Source organism: Coptis chinensis, chromosome 8, assembly GCF_015680905.1.
Source record: "Coptis chinensis isolate HL-2020 chromosome 8, ASM1568090v1, whole genome shotgun sequence".
NCBI lineage: Eukaryota > Viridiplantae > Streptophyta > Magnoliopsida > Ranunculales > Ranunculaceae > Coptis > Coptis chinensis.
Window position 1 is genome coordinate 72,463,650 of NC_141463.1, and position 19,900 is coordinate 72,483,549.

A 19,900-nucleotide genomic window follows, 5' to 3' on the forward strand; every position below is an offset into this window, starting at 1 on the left:
GTAAGTAGTCTTAACATGTATGAAATGGGCAGACTTGGTCAGCCTATCAACAATGACTCATATAGAATCCATCCCTTCACTGGTCCTCGGTAACCCGGATACAAAATCCATGGTTATATTCTCCCACTTCCATTCCGGAATCTCCAGAGGTTTAAGAAGACCAGGTGGTCTATGGTGTTCCGCTTTCACCTGTTGGCATGTGGCACACTTCTTAACATATTCTGCAATGTGTCGCTTCATACCCGGCCACCAAAACTGACGACGCAGATCTCTGTACATTTTGGTACCGCCAGGATGAATGGTATACTTCGATCTATGTGCCTCATTCAAGATATTATTCCGCAAAGAGTGATCAAAAGGTACCCAAATTCTTCCTCTGAATCTGATGCTTTCGTCTCCGGATTTTCCCCAATCAACATCCTCAGCATTATCCACATATCCTCGGTACCTAGGTCCATCCCTCGATGTATTCTGAGCATCCACGATATCCTGAACCAAGGTGTTTTCTGCTATCACGGTCATCTGTGCTAAATAACAGCACTTCTGAGGATCTCCACTTCCATTTCTAGTGATTTCAAAACTATAAAAAGCAGCAGACTCTAGCAATTGCCACTCCTTCATCTGAACACAAACATGTTCTCGCTTCCTACTCAATGCATCGGCAACTACATTTGCTTTACTAGGATGGTATTGCAATGAGAATGTATAGTCCTCCATGTACTCAACCCATCTCCTCTGCCTCATATTCAAATCTTTCTGCGAAAACAAGTACTTAAGACTCTTGTGATCAAAGAATATTTCAAACTTTTCACCATACACATAATGTCTCCATATCTTTAGAGCATGAATAATCGCCGCTAACTCCAAGTCATGAGTAGGATAATTCTTCTCATGGGCATTCAATTGTCTAGACGCATACTCTATCACTTGACCTTTCTTGCATTAAAACACATCCTAATCCGGTGTGAGAGGCATCAATATAAATCACATAACTCTTCTCAGGATCTGGGATAGTCAAAACTGACGATGTTATCAATCGAGTTTTTAGCTTTTGGAAGGCTTTCTCACATGTCTTCGTCCATTCAAACTTCACATCCTTTTGCATCAATTTAGTTAAGGACGACGCTATGCTAGAGAATCCTTCTACAAAACGACGATAATAACCTGCCAATCCCAAGAAGCTTCTGATTTTCGTCGCTGACGTCGGTCTCGGCCAATTATTCACTGCCTCTATCTTTGAACGATCAACTTTTATTCCATTCTCTGATACAACATGCCCTAAGAACTTCATTTCATTCAACCAGAACTCACATTTACTAAACTTGGCAAAAGCTAATGATCAACTAATGTTTGGAAGACAATCCTCAAATGTTCCTTGTGTTCAGCCCTAGTCTTGGAATAAATCAATATGTCATCTATGAATACGATAACAAATTGATCTAAGTATTTCCACATCACTCGGTGCATGAGATCCATAAATGCAGTTGGAGCATTGGTCAATCCAAATGGTAACACCAAAAACTTAAAATGCCCTAGCCGTGTTCGGAAAGCTATCTTCTTTATATCTTCTTCTCGAATTCTCATCTGATGGTAGCCTGTTCTGAGATCTATCTTCGAGAAATACTTGGCACCCCTTAACTGATCGAATAAGTCATTGATCCTAGGCAACGGATATTTGTTCTTGATAGTCACCTTATTCAACTTTCGATAATCCACACATAACCTAAATGACCCATCCTTCTTCTTCACAAATAACACCGGTGCTCCCCACAGTGACTGGCTTTCCCTTATAAACCCCAATCTTTTCAATTAATCTAATTAGGACTTGAGCTCTCTCATTTCAAGAGGAGCCATTCGATAAGGAATCATCGAAATAGGCGATATTCCCAGTATTAGATCTATTACAAAATCTATCTCACGCCAGGGAGGCAATCCCGGCAATGCATCTGGGAACACTGCCGCAAACTCACGAACCACGGGAACAAGCTCGGAAGATTCGAACTTCGGCCCTTGGAGACTAAGATCAGCTAACAATCCGTATCTGCCATACTTGAAGTCAGACTTGGCCTCCACAACTCAAGATACCGTATTTCTAATCCCCTTAAACACAAACTCTGGCTGTCCCAGTACTTTAAACGTCACCGTTTTTGCAAAACAATCTACATGGACATGATACTTTCCTAACAAATCCATCCCTACTATGGTATCGAAATCTTTTAGGTCCATCACCGTTAGATCGACTATCATCTCCCTATCACCTATTTTTATCACACAATGGTGACAAACTTCAAAGAACATAGTTTTCTTTCCTAGAGGAGTAGATAAAATAAGCTTCCTCCCGGTATTAACTACATCCAAACCAAGAATCTCCACCATATTTTTAGAAATGAAGGAATGAGTAGCACCCGTATCAAACAAGACATGCACCTTATGTGTAAACAAACATACCATACCTTTAACCACTTGATCGGTAGGCTGATATCGCCCCCATCGCATTATATACACTTTGTGGCTTCCTCTTGGATTGGATCAAGATCCACAACTTCTTCCCTCGGCACTAGATAATACACCTTGCCATGTGGTCTGTTCCACCCCGAATTGGATTTGGGGACAAAACCCGATATGATATGCCGGCTTCACGCGGTTATAACAAACCACACCCTCTCATCCTGACTGTGTACCTTGCGGTATTACCGCTTGCAATCTAGCTCTCTGACCCAGAGGCCTAACATTCGTTCTGGTGATCTATTCTGAGAAGGAGCAAGTACCCTCGGTGCCATCGTGATCCACGCGTCGGTCTCCTAACCGGTAGACTTCTGTCTTTGGCCTAACCACATTCAAACCCCGATGTACAACTGGTGCCCTCCACTGTTGTGCCTGCTAGATGACCGGCCTATACATCTGTTGCGACCCGGAACCACTGCCTTGATAAACCTGCCTCTTTCCTGTATCCTGCCTACCCTGAAATGTCGGCTGCCTCACTCCTCCCGCCTCTTGCTTATTGAGCAATAATTGATCATCAACTCTTTCAATGCCTTGAGCCCTTCTCACAGCCTCAGCATAAGAATCGATCTGAAAGATAGACATCTTGCTCTGCATATACGGTTTCAGCCCGTCAATGAATTTCCTAGCCTTAGCTTTTCCTGTGGAAATCAACTCCTTCTCGTATCGTGAAAGAACAGTGAATTTCTCTTCGTACTGTCCCACGGTCATGCTTCCTTGTTCCAATTTGAGGAATTCCATTCGCTTCTTAGCTCTTGCCGCCTCGGTAACATACCTCAAAAGGAAGAGTTCCTCAAATTTAGCCCAACTCATCGGAAACGTCTCCACATCCTTAACACTGATCCACCAGTGTTTGGCTTCACCTCTAAGCATAAAGGTAGCCAAAGTAACCCGTTCCACATCGGTACACATCATAGAGTCTAGCATACTAGACATGTCTACCAACCAGTCTTCGACTACTTTAACTTCGGAAAACCCCACAAATTCAGGTGGGTGTAACTTGATGAAGTTTGCAAGCACAAAACCCGCTTGACTTTGCACTGGTGGCCTGAACTCCGTAACTCCCACTACGGTCGGGGATGCTACCTCTGGTGTTAAACCAGGTGGAATAACAACGGATGGTAGACGAGGTTAGGGCTCATTCCGACTAGCCCTTAAACTTTCGATCTCTCGCTCTCATCTCATTCATTGCTTGAGTCATCGGTTCATCATAGCGAGGAGCCTATCCATTCGGTCCTCCCGACCACGATCCGTAGTATCATCACCACTAGTACTTTCCGGATCCATGGTAACTATTCTGCACATATACAAAGAGCCAACTCGGTGTTTGATAAATGAGAGAGAGTTTTCAAAATTATGCAAGAGGCGAAGTCGCGGTAGAGGCGCTAAGTTATTGGAACTTCCTCACGACAAGAGCTGGCGGCGGTTCCAACATGTTTCCAGAGAGCAAGTCGCTCTCAACGGAACATGAAAAAATTCACTTCTACTATATAGTGTCCAATTCGTCAAAAAAATTTCGACAAGTAACCGCGCTCTCCGTTGTGACAAGAAGAATAACCGTGCGACGTTTCGACATTGTCAAGCTAGTATTAACGCTTAACGCAATAACTAATGGTTAAGGTATCCCTACCTAGGGTTTTACCGGGTTCCGACTAAGACTTTCGAAACTCGTCGCGACCGAGTTCCCCACTACAGCTCCCAAATGGATCTAATAGTGGACGCTCTGATACCATGTTCTGTAACGCCCCGAGGCCCATCACGCATCCCGAGGACATGGAGCTGATTCTCGAGGCGGTCGTTATCCCAATTCTATTAAAATTTCGGTAGAGTTTCCTTTGTTTAATCGACGTTTCGTATACGAAAACCTGTCATAAAACCTGGACATCGCATAATACCCTTCCAACAACCATATATATGTAAAATCTTAACTTTATACACAACAGTGATGTCCATATACATATCCAAAAATGTTTTAGATTAACTACACTCCAATACATCGGTTATTACATCCAAAATGAGCTAGCTCTCAATATATATAACCAAAGAATGAACTAGACTCTATACAACCCAAAATGAACTTGACTTTGCCCCTCTTCAAGCATAGGGGAAACCATCCAAATCCCCATAACCATCCTCACTAGTGGTAGGGAAAGCCTTTTCTGCATCTGGCTCGGCTGAAATGTTAATGTAGGATGAGCAAACAACTATCTTGATGAAAGCGACATAACCAATAAATAGACTACTTATAGCAAAACATTTAAAACATGCAGGTTTCCATAATAATATCCAAATATCGTGACTATATAATACACCACTAACTAGCAGAAATCATTTCGACATGCCTCGTTAATATTCAAAATATAGTTTTCACAAACATCATACAACTATTGTGGCCGCTGCATCCTATTAAATTGGTGAGGTAATGACCGGTACTTTCGGTGATCCGCAGGCATATCTCGGTTCAGTACTTCCCAGTGTGCACCATGCACCGTTGTTTTCCTAATTTTACTGGCAGGGAGCTGAAATGCCGTTGTTGTGTTCGTACACACAAAATCCCCAAAGCTTTTAGGGCTCATGTGGGCCCTGTGACCACGACCCCCATACAGGCTGTCACCTAACTTAGGGTGGTCAACCGTTCGACGACTTCAGACTGCTCAGAATCCTGACACACATCCAGGAGTGGACTAAACTCTCACTCCTCGTGTCTAAACCTCATCGAGGTAACATGTAACCTCACACAAACTAAGCACCATACAGCGTGACACGTACAAATATGGTTATCTAGAAAAATAGAAAAGGAATTCCCAGACTACATCCAGTGATGCATCCCTTTAAAGATGGCCCACCACCTCGAAAGGTGTACACCACCGGTTGGAATCTAGAAGCTTAACTGCCGTCTCAGGAAATCGACAACAGTTCCTTTTTATAGGAATTCACAATTCCTTTTCTAAATCCCCTCGTGATTAGCATAGTAATATATATATATATATATACTCGTATTACCGGTTATTTCCAAATACTATAGATACATATTTAGTTTTTTTTTAAAATTGTTGGTTTTGTATGTGTGAGTTCCTGGATATCCAACAATCGAGTAATGCAACCTATGACTCCCAAACGGGCCAGTCATAGTAAATGACAACCGATGATTCCCAAACGGCGAATCATCGTAAATAACAATGAACCATCCGTGGAATAATCCAGAACCTCACACATAGTTACAAACAACCGGGTAATCTTTACCCGCATTACAAAATCCATCTCTTTGTCTCCTTACTGAGACAAGAGACGAGAACCCTTCCCAAAAGCAGTTTTGCGCTTTTAACAAAGAAAATAAATCCCCGCTACCCAGATTTTGCAAAACCATTTCACACGAAAGCTATTTATATATTTAGTTTATATCGAGTAAATACAATGCAAAACATGAATATCACATATACATGCATGGTTGGTACGCAAACTATCTTTCCCAATTTAAAACAATCAAATCATGCATGAAAATAAGCATGCTATATATTGGTATGTAAGTTCCTACCTTAGCAAGCTTCGTTCCCCTCAAGCCCACTTAACCGAATCAAGCTCGTTTAACCGAATCCACTCTTATTTAACTCCTATAACAGCATATACACGTAGGTTATTAGAATTTATAATTAACGAGAAATTTTTATCTAACACAAGCTGAGAAGAAATCTCGACGCTACGAATTTGGTTTCCGGTAACTTTCCTTTATAACTAATGTCAACAGCGCTACAGGCCATTTCTAGCACTGCTACTCTGACAGGGCTTGGTAGTCCATTTACAGCCACTGTAGGACCTTATGCCAACACCAATCCTATCCATTCCAAATTTTCAACTACAACAAATTCCACACCCTTCGATTCCTATTAAATCTAGCAACAATTAAGGTTGTGCTCCTTCCTAATCATTCATTAATCGACCTAATCCTAAACAAGTATATAACTAACATAACTTCTCTAAATAGATTAAATATATCGAAATCCTTACCAAGTCAGTAAGAATAGCTCCTTAGCTTTCTGGTCCACCAATATCGCTCCACTCTAGCGTCTTCAAACTGCTAATGCCGAAATTTAAAACCCCCAATCAATTATTTTCATCAATATATCCAATTCCATCGAAATTGGGTTTAAACTATCTAATTGAGAATAAAACTAACTCACCTTTCACTTTGGTACGATGGAATTCGAGGAAATTTGAATCTTGCATTGTCGCGAGAAGAAAACCCGATAGCCACTCCGGCACGTTCACAATTTCTAAACTCCACACTTGACTTTAGTGTTTACAAGAGATGGGTTGCGAAAATCTTTGGATTGAATCGATGAAAATGGACGAATGGAGTTCTCTCTCTCCTAGGTTTTCAGTAGTTACGAAATGGAGAAGAAAGAGAAATTGGTGCGATTTTGTTTCTTGCGATTTTGTTTTGTTTTTTTGTCTTCACATGTTTTAGTTATTAAGGCCCAAACCCAATTGTCTAAATTAGGCCTAAAACATAATTCACTCCTAACCACTAACTAATTTAACTTAGCGTCGAAATTATTTTTCGGCCCATCCAGCTTAATTTAATCTCCTACATTCTATCCCACCGCAGGCTATAACGATAACCCACTCATGCATTTAAGCTGTTAACTCGTGCCTAGCTTCGAACGCAGAAAAGCCGCTAACCGACATTTTGTCAAATTTTTTTCTCATATGATTTGCTTATCTAACGTGGCTTATGAGTTTGAGTTAAGTTTCATTAAGTTACGTAAGTTTGAAATGTAAACCCGACCGACTAATTACCTAAATGTCCCTAGGTTAAATATGAAATTTATGAAAATACCCTTAACACGAATTTGAGTTTTCAGGACAGCCACTAGAGCCCTTTTGTTGATCTGCTTAAGCTCGAGCCCAGTCACCTCTGCTAACTTTATATTGTCTTCTACTTATATTGCCTTCGACTCAGTCGCTTACACCATCACCATGCATAACCACTCTGAAAATTAGCATGTATTAATCTTGTTAGCTAATTAAATGACCGTTTATTGATAGAGATGCGAAATAAGTCGCCATTGTCGATATCTGAACAATGTTGGTAAAGAAATTATTAATAGATAAATTCAAACAGGCACATATAAACTCTTTCCGAGTCTACCAAATTAACCAACCCCCAATGAAGAAGTTGTGCGACTTAAAACACAAAACAACGCAATATCGATTCTGAAACGAATAGTCAAATTAGTAACGTTCTACGTTCATCTTGTAACAGACAATAAAGAAGTAGTCGTTAATACAAAAATATATTTTTCACAGAATGAGCAAATAGAACATATGAAATATCTCAAAATTTTAAGGCAAAAAACAAAAATGTGTTTAAGTGGTTTTTCTTTTTGCTTGATTCTCTCAAGGAAAAAAAATATTCCCCCACTTTTTTGTCTGTGATAAAGCAAATCAGAATAACCTAAGCAAGGGGAGCTGGATACACTTTTCGCAAACACACATACACCAAAGACCAAATTCTCACTCATTGGACAGGTAAGCCACTGATTAATTGCTCTGCCTCCTTAAGATGTCCATTTCTATGAGGAAATCCACTGTGTCCACAGGCCAAAAGCACAGGGATAACATAACCAACCCTATTAGACTTGATGCCAAATGATTTAATTTCTAATCAAATTTTCCATTCCCACACATTGATGCCATGGAAGGCCGAGATTAGAGCTGTCCCTTTTACATTTGTGTATAGGTCAGCATAAATAGTCTTTAACTCATGCAAACCGTTCGCCAATACACCAAAGGACCTCTTAGCTGCCTCTCTTATATGATAAAACAAAAGGGTGTACCTAATACTCACTTGGGGTTCGACATGGTCGGGAAGTTGATCGGGATGTGATTGTCTCAATCTCATAAGGAAGGCCTAGAAAAAAAACTCCCAAAAGCAACTAAACACAGTTATAGTTCATCAAATATTCCTTAAGCACACAAAAACATTGTAGTTGAGTAAAATTAGGAGCGAAACACATTTTTCACATTTCCTTGGCACATGAAGCAACATAGCACACATGAAACTTTGATGTTTTCTCATTTTACTGATGCAAAGGAGATCTAGAAGGGAAGTAAAAAAATTCAAAAGGATGTAGTATTTTCGAATCATGTTTAGTAGCTTAGCTACAACTAAAATCATGTTAATCATTGACACTAATCACTTTTATGTAATCATGTTTAGTAGCTTAGCTACGTCTAAAATCATGTTAATCATCGACAAACCTTAACTACTTAGTGATTTAAGATAATCATTTTCCACCTAGAATATTTAGTCTCATACTTCGTAAGAATAATGGATAAACTTAATCAATAGTTTGGTTTCAGTCTTGTTTCACAAACCATCTCTAGAAGTTTACAGGATTCTTTCCTACCATCATATATCTTGGAGAGGCAGCCACGCTAAGTAAAATTCTTGCTGAAAACCATATTAAACACAACTGAACTTTGCCTTTGAAGATAAACTACTTGTGTGAGGAAAAAAAAATATACATTAAAGAAAATTAAAAGTTTAAATAAAAAAAATCATAACTTTGAAGAAGAATAAGAGGTTAGTTAGTCATAATCATTCCCTTGATGGAAAAAAAGCATAATCAAACCAAATACATGGTTGATCAATGCAATTACTGTTAGTTGGTCTAAAACAGTTCCACCAGCTCATTGTTTAAAGTGTTGAATGACTACTTGAAGCTAACGAATGATATATGAGATTAAGAACGAATTAAAATTTTAAAATTAAAACACTTACCTTTCAAACTGTTGAAATTCTCGACATGGTTCTCCAAAGAAACTCACCTGAAGAAGGTTAACAAAAAGATTAATATCAATTTTCTTTTGATTAATTTCCCATATGGTATTGAGTGGAAGAAATTGGGGATTTTTTTTAGGCTTTTAGCTTTTAAGAGAGCCAATGAAAGGAGATTTGAGAGAGAGAAATGGGTGCATAAGAAGAAGAGAAGGACGTCTGGTTTCCTAATATTTAAATTTGGTATAAATGGTAATAATTTCGATATTAATAGGTCGACATACAAAAGGTTTGATGCCTGCATCATGAGTAGAAATTATGTTGAGATTGTTGGTGTACATGACTATCACAATGCATTACATGGATGTATGCTTGATAGATCTTTGCAGCGACTGATTTTTTAATAGAAAAATAGGCAAGGATCTCTAATTTATCAAGAACTAATTTCTATTCCCTGAGTCCTTACTATCATTTATTCTACCGTATGCCCAGCAGATAAAGTGAACCAGGAAATTAGACACAAATGGTCATACCTTATCCCAACCATAGTAAAAGGTCCATTTTCATAGAAAACAGCCAATTCACTACTACATCCTGGGCGTCCATTCAACCATATAACCAAAGGATCCTTTTTGTTGTTTCGTGATTCAAAGAAGAAGTCAAACATCCTACAAAATTCAAGGGACACGACAACTCAGGAAAATATATGAAACACGTACAGGAATGATACAATCTGTGTTTACTAATATAATCGCAACCCTCTTCCTACATAACCATTATAGAGCATACAATTATTTGTTATCCACATGACGACCAAATAACACCCAAAAAAAAAAATCAAAACACAATGTATGATTAGTCTGACAACCAAATGATTAGTCTGACAACCAAATAACACCCTAAAAAAATAAGAACATAACAAAATTTAAATGCTAATTGATAGTTAGATGTTATCAAAGAAGAATAAAACTAAGAGGATAAAAAGAAGAATATAGACATCGCCTCTTCCATCGCAGTTTACAGAAATGTGAATGAAGTAATGAACCAATTTTCTAGAATACAAAAAGAATGAAAAATTGAAAAATCGAAAACAAAAAGTAATCAACAATTTGTGGTGCAAAAATTAACAATCACAAAAGTAAAGAGTTCAATAGTTTTACCCATTTTATATGGCGAGTTCAAAGAAATCCAAAATTAAAAATGAAAGGGCTTCTTCTGAAATTGGAACAATCCCAAAATTAAAGTTTGAACCATGTAAAAAGAAATCCAAATAGAAATAAGTTGTGGAACGATAGAAAAAAGAAAACCTTCTCTTAGAAAAATGTGAGCCAACTGTTTTATGTTACCTATAAAATTTATATAACAATACTGTCTTAGATGAAAAAAAAACCATGAACCAAGAGGACAAAGAGATGCGCAAGGGCTTTAAATCAATATCGATATCGATATCGAAATCAAGTAATCAAATAAAGGACAAATATATACCTTTTATATATATTTTTATATATATATATATATATATATATATATATATATATATATATATATATTTTTTTTTTATTTTTTATTTATTTGTGGCTTTCAGTTTAAGGGAGAGCAAATGAGGGGAAATTTGGGAAAGAGAAGAAGAAAAGAGACGGTTGGTTTCTTGAATTTAATTTCGGTATAAAAGGTAATTATTTGGCAATTAATGAAGGGTAAGTCGCGGACAATTGAATAGGGGCGTATAGTTGATTTCCGACCTGAATTTACACATACGTCCTTAAGTAGTAAATATATAATCTTAAGGGTATAGATGGTAGTAAATTTTGAAATGACAAAGTAGTTCTTCTTAAAGGCATTGAACAATTGATTTTAATATTTTATCAAGGGTATTTCATGGTAGAAAAAAGGCTGGTCCAATTTAAATGTCCATGTTAATTATGGTATACTCTACTAATTGAGATAGGGGTTTGCTTGAGTACCATATCACTGATTGTTTCATTTGTTTTCTTCAATATATGTATTAATTATTTCAATATAGGTGAGCATCTAATGTCCTGACTTATCTTATATATAGTTTTTCCTTTTGAATTTTGCAGCTTGGTTGTATTACCTTACATTCAACAATTTAATAGAGTTGACATATTTAGCAATTTTTTAATAGGATTGGACTGACATCTTACGAAGTGAAAAGGGACCTTTGTTGTAGGTTGAAGTGTTAAACCAAGTAGCACCCTTTGGTGTTTCTGCTTTAGTGTTTGAGATTTTGACATATTCAAATCAAAATTTATTTCACATTTCTTCATATTTCTTATCGCTTATTTCTGATCAGTATAAATATAGTCAACATGTCCAAGAGAACAATACATGTGGCATCGATAATAAATTAGCAACATTACATGTGGCGTCGATAATAAATTAGCTAAAGAGAGTTACAAAATTAGTAGTACACATTGATAAAGAATTAGGTTCTCATGTAGTAGTTCCTTAAATATCAAGCTTGCAGTGGCAACAACCAAAGAAGAGTTTAAATGGAGCAAAGCTGAGCACAAAGTCGATTAACTTGATGTCAAACACACCCACATGATGCATGACCATCACAATTCCAACACACAGACATTGCCTTACGAACCCCAGCTATAACTACTATTACTACTAATCTAATCCATATGTAGAGTGCGAGATATTGGGGAATAATTATCTACATTTGTGAATGTTCTTGGTGTACTAAGTTATATATGATATGCTGTAGTCGTATGAGTAATTTTAAATTTTAGAATTTTCCTTCTACAGTGGATTTGTATGTGGTGCTGCTAAAGCAAGTTTGATTTCACCCTCATATTGAAATGCACTTTGTTTGTTTTTGTAATTTGTTGTTTGACGTTTTGATTATTTTGATATCAGTAGTAAGTAGTAACACAAGTTTTAGAAACCATTCATTCATTCTTTTGATAAATATAGTTGCTCAGTCTCTATACTTCAAACACTCAAGGAACTATGAGTACATATGTGCTTCATAAATTTTAAGATGAATATTCTAATAGTGCACAAACAAGGATATTATGAAAGTTTGAATGGACCCAATCATCCAAACTTTTTAAGTAAGTGATAGAAAAGCCCAAAAAGATTCATTTTGGCAGATATTCCTCATTTCAAACCCCAAAATTATGTTAATCACATTTTTCAACAAAGTTCGTGTATCTCTTTCCCATTTCCGTTTAAATTGAATGATTACTTGATGGTTGTTACAATATTTAATTTTCATATCTACTAAGAAAAAAAATCAAATTAACAAGTAATAATGTAACAAGCCCATCGTAAGGGCTTTTACCTATGGTTTTTGTGTTTATTTTTCATTTATACTAAATGGAGAAAAAAATAAAAATGAAGATAGTAAACCCCCGCCAAAGGACAGGCATATTAGCTAGTAAATACATATAGTCCTTTCACATAACGTCTCCCTCTCAATCTCCATCTATGTCTCTCCCACTTTTTTTTGCCAATAGTAAAAATAACAAAATGAAAAAAAAAAATCATATTTTCTCATGCTCTTGAAGTTTAATTTGTCCAAGAGTTTTGCTTTTAATTCAACATCAACGATTATTCTCCTGAGAAAAGGTTAGTTTGATGCTCAATTTGGTCCATGAGAGGTTTTGAGTTTTGTGAGGTTTCATTGTTGGGGTTTGGGTTTTTCATGTTTTGGTCAGTGGATTTTGCTGAATTTCTTGAAAATTCAATACCTATTTTCTTCACCCATATCTTCGTCAAACATCTTTCTACACACTCAACTTCTCTCCAAACTAAAGGGATTTCTCTTGTTCACTCCGATCAACATTCCAGATTGCATCCCTATTACGAACCCTAAAATTCACTTTTTCACTTTTTTTTTTATAGGAGAACCCTAAAATTCACGCTCTCTCATCTTCAATTACTAACCCTAAAATGTCTTCCGCTTCTTGTTCATCCCAAAGAACTTGTTATCATGGAGATCCAGTATCTGTTAAAAGGTCCAATACAGACACGAACCCAGGTCGATTGTTCTATGGATGCAGACATTACAACAAGAACAACCCAGAATTGTCTTGCCACTTTTTCGACTGGGTTGATAAAAATCCAAATCGTCAACAGAACAAGGAAGAAGCATTGGAGGCAAGAGTTGAAGCTTTAAAAGCAAAAAATCGTAGACTGAAAATGGTGAATCGTCAATTGGAGTTGGAGGTGAAGAAGATCAAAGTCAAATGGTTGTTGGTTGTTTGCATTATGGTTATCTTATGGTTATTCTACTTTTGAAATTAGGGTTTATGGTTATCTTAGAATGGGGGTGCTTATCTAGTTATAGGTTTATATTGGGGAGGCAAGTCTAAATTAAAAATAGTATTGTTGGGGTTGTTTCTCTAACTATATGTTTAGATTGGGAAGGCATGTACTTCAACATATCAGTGATGTTAGTTGTTAGTCTAAATAAATATCAATGATGTCGTAGTTGTACTTCAACATACTTGTTAGTTATTATAGCTGTGATGTTAGTTGTACTTCAGGTGTAATTCCTCTAGTTGTAGTTAGTCTTTACTAAAAATAGCAACTAGAACTTTGAGTTAGAACTATTTCTTAGACTTTCATTGACTTTTGACTTGGGAATTAATATGTTAAGATACTTTTTCATTAATGGGATGGAGTTATGAAGTACTTTTAGGTAAGAATGAATGTTGTTAGTAGATTGAGGTGGAGACCGTGTTGTATTCTTTTCTATTCTTCTATAAAAATCTTTCTAACAGGTTCCAAGAAGAGTAAAGACTTCTATAAAAGCTACTCGTGGTGGTTTTCAGTTCATTTTCAGTTGAGTGGTCTGACATAAAGTGTAGAAATGGTGAAGGCTAAGTTATGCTCGATGGAGGTGGATCATGACAATATAGAGGAATCTTGTGCTGCTATCATAACTATGTTGAAAGCAAGGGTGAATAGTAGGGTTTTCATGGAGGTTGTGTTGAAAAATGATAAGTTGAGGATGACTTCATGCCGTAAGTGTAGGGACTTTGTTTCATAGAGATGGAACGTGGAGATGGAAGTGGAAATCATGAGCATCTGGAAATAGATTGGTCACCACCAGGTTATGAGCATGTGGAGAGATCAGCTCGAGGGAAAAATGTACTTGTAGCTCCAGCTTGAGGTCCAGCTCTAGAGGCAGATGCTCCACCACCAGGTTTTGAACATCTGGTCAGATCAGCTTGAGGGAAAAATGTACTTGTAACTCCAGCTCGAGGTCTAGCTCTAGAGACAGATGATCCACCACCAGGTTTTGAACATCTGGTCAGATCAGCTCGAGGGAGAAATGTATCTGCAGTTCAGTTCAGTTCCAGCTCCAGCTCCACTCGTGGATTTGGTAGGAGATCTACAAGGGTCTTGCCACTTACAGCTCAACGACCACAAGCATCACCTCAACACAGGTAGCAACTTAAGAAAGTGGTTCAAGCACTTCTTGCTAATGGTGTGCCCTTGTCGAAGCTTAAGAAGTGATGAAGTGATGTTGTAATGTTGTTAAGAAGTTAGGGAGTAATGTTTTGTTTTGATGTTATTAAGAACAGATGAAGTGATGTTGTAATGTTTTGTTTTGATGTTGTAATGCTGTGTTTTGATGAAGTGATGTTGTCATGTTGTTAAGAAGTTAGGGAGTAATGTTTTGTTTTGATGTTGTTAAGAACATATGAAGTGATGTTGTAATGCTGTGTTTTGTGTTTTGAGCACTCTGTAAAATGGAAATAGAAATGGAAATGTTGTTAAAGTTCTGTGTGAACTTGATTTTGTGTTTTGAAATGTTGTCTGTTTCTTCTTTGCCATTTTGTCTGTTTGGGTACCTTGAGTTGTCTATTTGGGTACCCTGTCTGTTTTACTTTCTTATAACACATTTTTATTTGAATGTTAGGTTTCTTCTTTGCCAATTTCTTCTAATCAACTAAACTAATTAGACATAAAATTTTAACTTATATATTGTGGATTAGGTTACATGCTTGTGTGCCAAGTCTGAAAGTAGATGTTTATATTGTTATCAGTTATCACTACCATTGTGGTGAAGTAAGACTTATTGGTTCTCTCTCCATTTTATTTCAATCGGAAGGTAGTAGAGATGCTTTATCAAGGCAACATGTGGTCATGGAGAAGGGTAGATATGTTCTCATCAAGACTGACAGTGGAAGTTCAGTTCAATTTGAAGAGAAGATTGGAGAACTATTTTACTAACAAAAAATCAACATATAAGCTGATTGATTTCACATTTCAACATATAAACACAATAAATACCTGTAAGACAACCAATCACTCAAATCCATCCATCTGAATGTCATGGACCATGACTCTTACAAATTCTCTTTAACCCACAGAAGCTGTAAAAAACAGTCCTCCATCAACCATTATCTTTTAAATAACTAAATTCCAAGCATAAAATGCCTATAGTTCCTCAAACCAGAGAAACACATGTACAAGCAAACATAAATTTTCAAACACATATATCCTTGATTTACAATCTTGAATAGCCATAGCCATAATAGTTGTGTTTTCATGTGCTCATTATGAACAAAAAATCAACAATATAACCTTAACCATTTCTGACATAAGTTACTAACAAAAAAAAACCTTGAGCATAACCTTAACCAAATGTCTGACATGAGTTACTAACAAAAACACCAAAAACAATTCACTCCACTCCTATACAGACCCACATCACTTGGGTCTGACAACTTGAAACTTCTTCCTTGATGTTGGCAAGGGGCCGGGAGCAAGAGGAGGCAGTATTTTCTTAGTTGCTTTGAATAGTGCATCCCCCACTTGTCCTGGTGGCACCCAAAATTTGAGAGATTTCGGGTCCGGCTTTGGCATAAATGAAGTTGATCCTGGTCCATGTGGCCTTGGCCCTTTGGTTGCTATTGGTTGCCCTGACAGTTCCCCCAGCAGTAAATGTCAGCTCGGCTACTTCAAGCACACTAGTGGATGACTTGTCTGATTACTTAGACAAGAAATCACCAAATGTGTGCCTTTGTTCTGGTGCCTGATAACAAAACATAACATAATTTTAAGCCAATCAACTAGGGTCTGACATAAGGAACATAATATTGTAAGCATATTGTAACTTAAAATAATTACAAAATATACCTTAAAAACTTGAGCAGTTTTTTATCTTCTTACTCTTGGTGGTCCAAAAGTCAGAGTTGCAGGCTGAGCTGTTGATTGAGGAGTTTCTGATGAAGCCTGAGATGCTTGCAAACTTGATTTTGGAGCTACTTCAGTAGTTGACTTTGTTGCAGACTTTGCTTTAGATGCTTCAGTAGGAGCTGGTCCTTCAGAAGTTGATTCTACATACTTCTTCTTACATACCCTCTGTGCTGCTTTTGATGATGCTGATTGAGTGGATTCTAGAGCTTCCTCAGGAACAGGAGCTGATACTTGTGATCCTTGAGTGGATTTTTTAGCTTCATCCGAAACAGGAGCTGAATCTTGTGATGCTTGAGTTTCCTTTTGAGATTTTTTGTCATGCTTATCTTTCTTTGCAGTAGGAAGACCTTTACAAGTCTTAGCATTGTGTCCTGGGTGATTGCACTTAGAACAAACCCTCTTTGCTGCTTTTGATGATGATGCTTGAGTAGGAGATGATGCTTGTGATGCTTCAGTGGATTCTAGAGCTTCATCTGGAATAGGAGCTGAAGCTTGTGATGCTTGAGTTTCCTCTTGAGATTTTTTGCCATGCTTATCTTTCTTTGCAGCAGGTAGACCTTTACAAGTCTTGGCATTGTGTTATAGCTGTTTGCATTTAGAACAAAGTCTGATTTGCTTGTTGGGATTAACTTCTTCATTTGCTCCTCTAGTCCTTGCCTTTTTGGGCCTCCCAATGCCTCTGACATATGGAGGTGGCATGATTTGTCTTTCAAGATCCTACATACATAATATATGTTAGTCCTTTTGAGATTAGGAAACTACACAATCATTAATTACAGATAGACTACAACTTACACAATTCATAGGCCACTCAGACATATCAGGCATTGGCATGATGTGTCCCATGTAAGCAAGTTTGTAGGTTGACACCCAATAATAGCTACTACAATATTCTTTCCAATACACTCTCCTTGGATACAACACTGCCACTGCATGTACACAAACTATACCAGATAACTGCCACCTCATACAGCTACACTCATGGTCAACTAAGTTCACACAAAATCTAGTTCCATTTTCAGTTTTAACACTTATCACCACCTCATTGCTTGACTCCACATGATACCAATGGACTTTTTTTATCAGTTCTTTGATTCTCTTTTCCACTTGTGGAACTAGACCATCCTCATCCCATTCCTTGGCATTTTCTCTCCTTTTGTACAGAAAAGACATTAACAATGTATGATACTTATCAACAAAATGAACTATTGGCTTATCCCTCAGTTCCAATATCCAATTGTTAAAAGACTCAGAGAAGTTGTTGCTAATATGATCACACTTTGTAGTAAGATCAAAGTGTGACCTAGCCCAACATTCCACATCTTTTTGTAGCAACCATGCCTTGGCTTCCTTACATTCTCTTCCTAGCTTCTCCATTAACTTTTCCAACTTTATCTTCTTATAACACTTAGCTACACCCCAAACTATAGTCTCTAAGTATTTGGCTTTAAAGTACTTTTTGAAATTCTTAAACATATGCCTAAAGCAAAACCTATGGGGATTCCTAGGAAATTCATGTGCCAGAGCCTTAACCAATCCTTTCTGTCTACCTGAAATGAATGTCACAGGTTCCATATGTTCATCTATTCCATACTTCTTCATTATATTCAAAAACCCAATCCAACTATCTTTATTCTCAGACCTAGTTATATAAATGGCCACAGGAAACAACCCATTGTTTCCATCCAAGGCCACCATGCTTAAGCATTGCCTTCCATACTTCCCCTTCATAAAAATCCATCTAGTCCTATGATAGGTCTACAACCATTCAAGAAACCATGCAAAGAAGCAGGAAAACAAAAACATATATCCTCAAATTTCAAAGTACCATCAGTTCTAGAATAACATGCTTTGGATCCTGGGTTACTTTTCAAAATCTGTATCAAATAAACATTTGAAATAGTTCAAACACCATTATGATAAATAACCAAATTATTTACAAATATAAATAAGGGTATAAATAACATACCTGGTCACATAACACATGCAACATGTTATAACTTGCTCCATAGTCACCATGAATATCTTGCAAACATTTCAACCTTGCATGCCAAGCAGTCCAATAGCTAATACTAACATGGAAATCTCCTCTCATGACTTCAGCCATGATAAATCTTGGAGACATGGTCTTGTAATGTACTTTCATCTGTGCTGCAATCTTTCTTGCAACCCAATTTGCATCAGCCATCCCATTCTTCAATTCTGGATCAGCAGAACATATATGTTCATTTACAAATGTATTTAATCTCATTGTGAAGGCATCAGGTCTCAGTCTTCAATAAGCAACCCAAGGGCAGTCTTTACCCTTGTAGCTACCCTTACATTTAGCTCTAATCTTGTACCTTTCATTGATAGTCCTCATATCAACTTCAAATCTATTCTTTATGCAATAATCTGAAATTTCATGCCTTGGAGTTTCAATGTCAGGCCACTCCATGCCAACTTTCCATTCATCAGAACATGTTGGCATAACTATCTCTCCTTCATCCACATACACATTGGAGGTTTCATATACAAAATTGTAAAACTCATCATTCCTTGGTTGCTGCCACTCTATTTCTTCATCTGATGAGTTTATACTGTGGTATCCCTCATTAGGATCAAGCTGATTCAATTTGAGGTTGTCTAGGTGGGTTTCTAAACCCAACCTCAACATTCAATCTCTACTGGATCATTTGTTGCAGGTCCTGGTACATCCACATACTTCATCAGAAAACTTATTAAAATTACTAAGTTCAACCCAGAAGCTATCTTCCTCATCAACTAGTACGCCTTTACCTTTTATATGTGTTGTACTTTTCTTCTTTCCCTTTGCTTCTCCCTTGTCCTTACCACTCTTCTTATTTTGCTTACTACCAAATCCCTTGTCATTAAAACTCTTATTCTTCTTTTGCATGGAATTTCCCTTGTCATTTGCATTCAAAGCCCTCTTCTTAATCAATTTTTTTAAATCCATTAGTGTACACATTGTTTCATCATATTCTTGAGATGGTGGAACAACACTTTCACCCATATCATTCTCCACAAATACATGACAATACCCTAACAAATCAAACATTCCTAAAAGACCACTATCACTGTTTACATACACTTGCTTACCACTAACAAGATAGAACAACTTAATGTTCATATAATCCAACTTTGACATGTGACTAGGTAGACTAACATCTGCAGCAAAGTCTATCATATTCAACTCATCACTATCAACATCAAGTATTTCCTTAACTGGATATTTTGATCTGTAATCCAAATGTGACAATTTCTCTCCATTTCTTCTTTTTGAAAACGACCCAGCATAATGTATCTTCAAATTTTTCCTATCACCCATTTCTGTAATACAAACATAAAAATTATTAACCCCACTTCCATTCATAAAAAACCAAAATTATATCTTGGGTTGAATCGAAATTGTCAAAATTATATACAAATTTA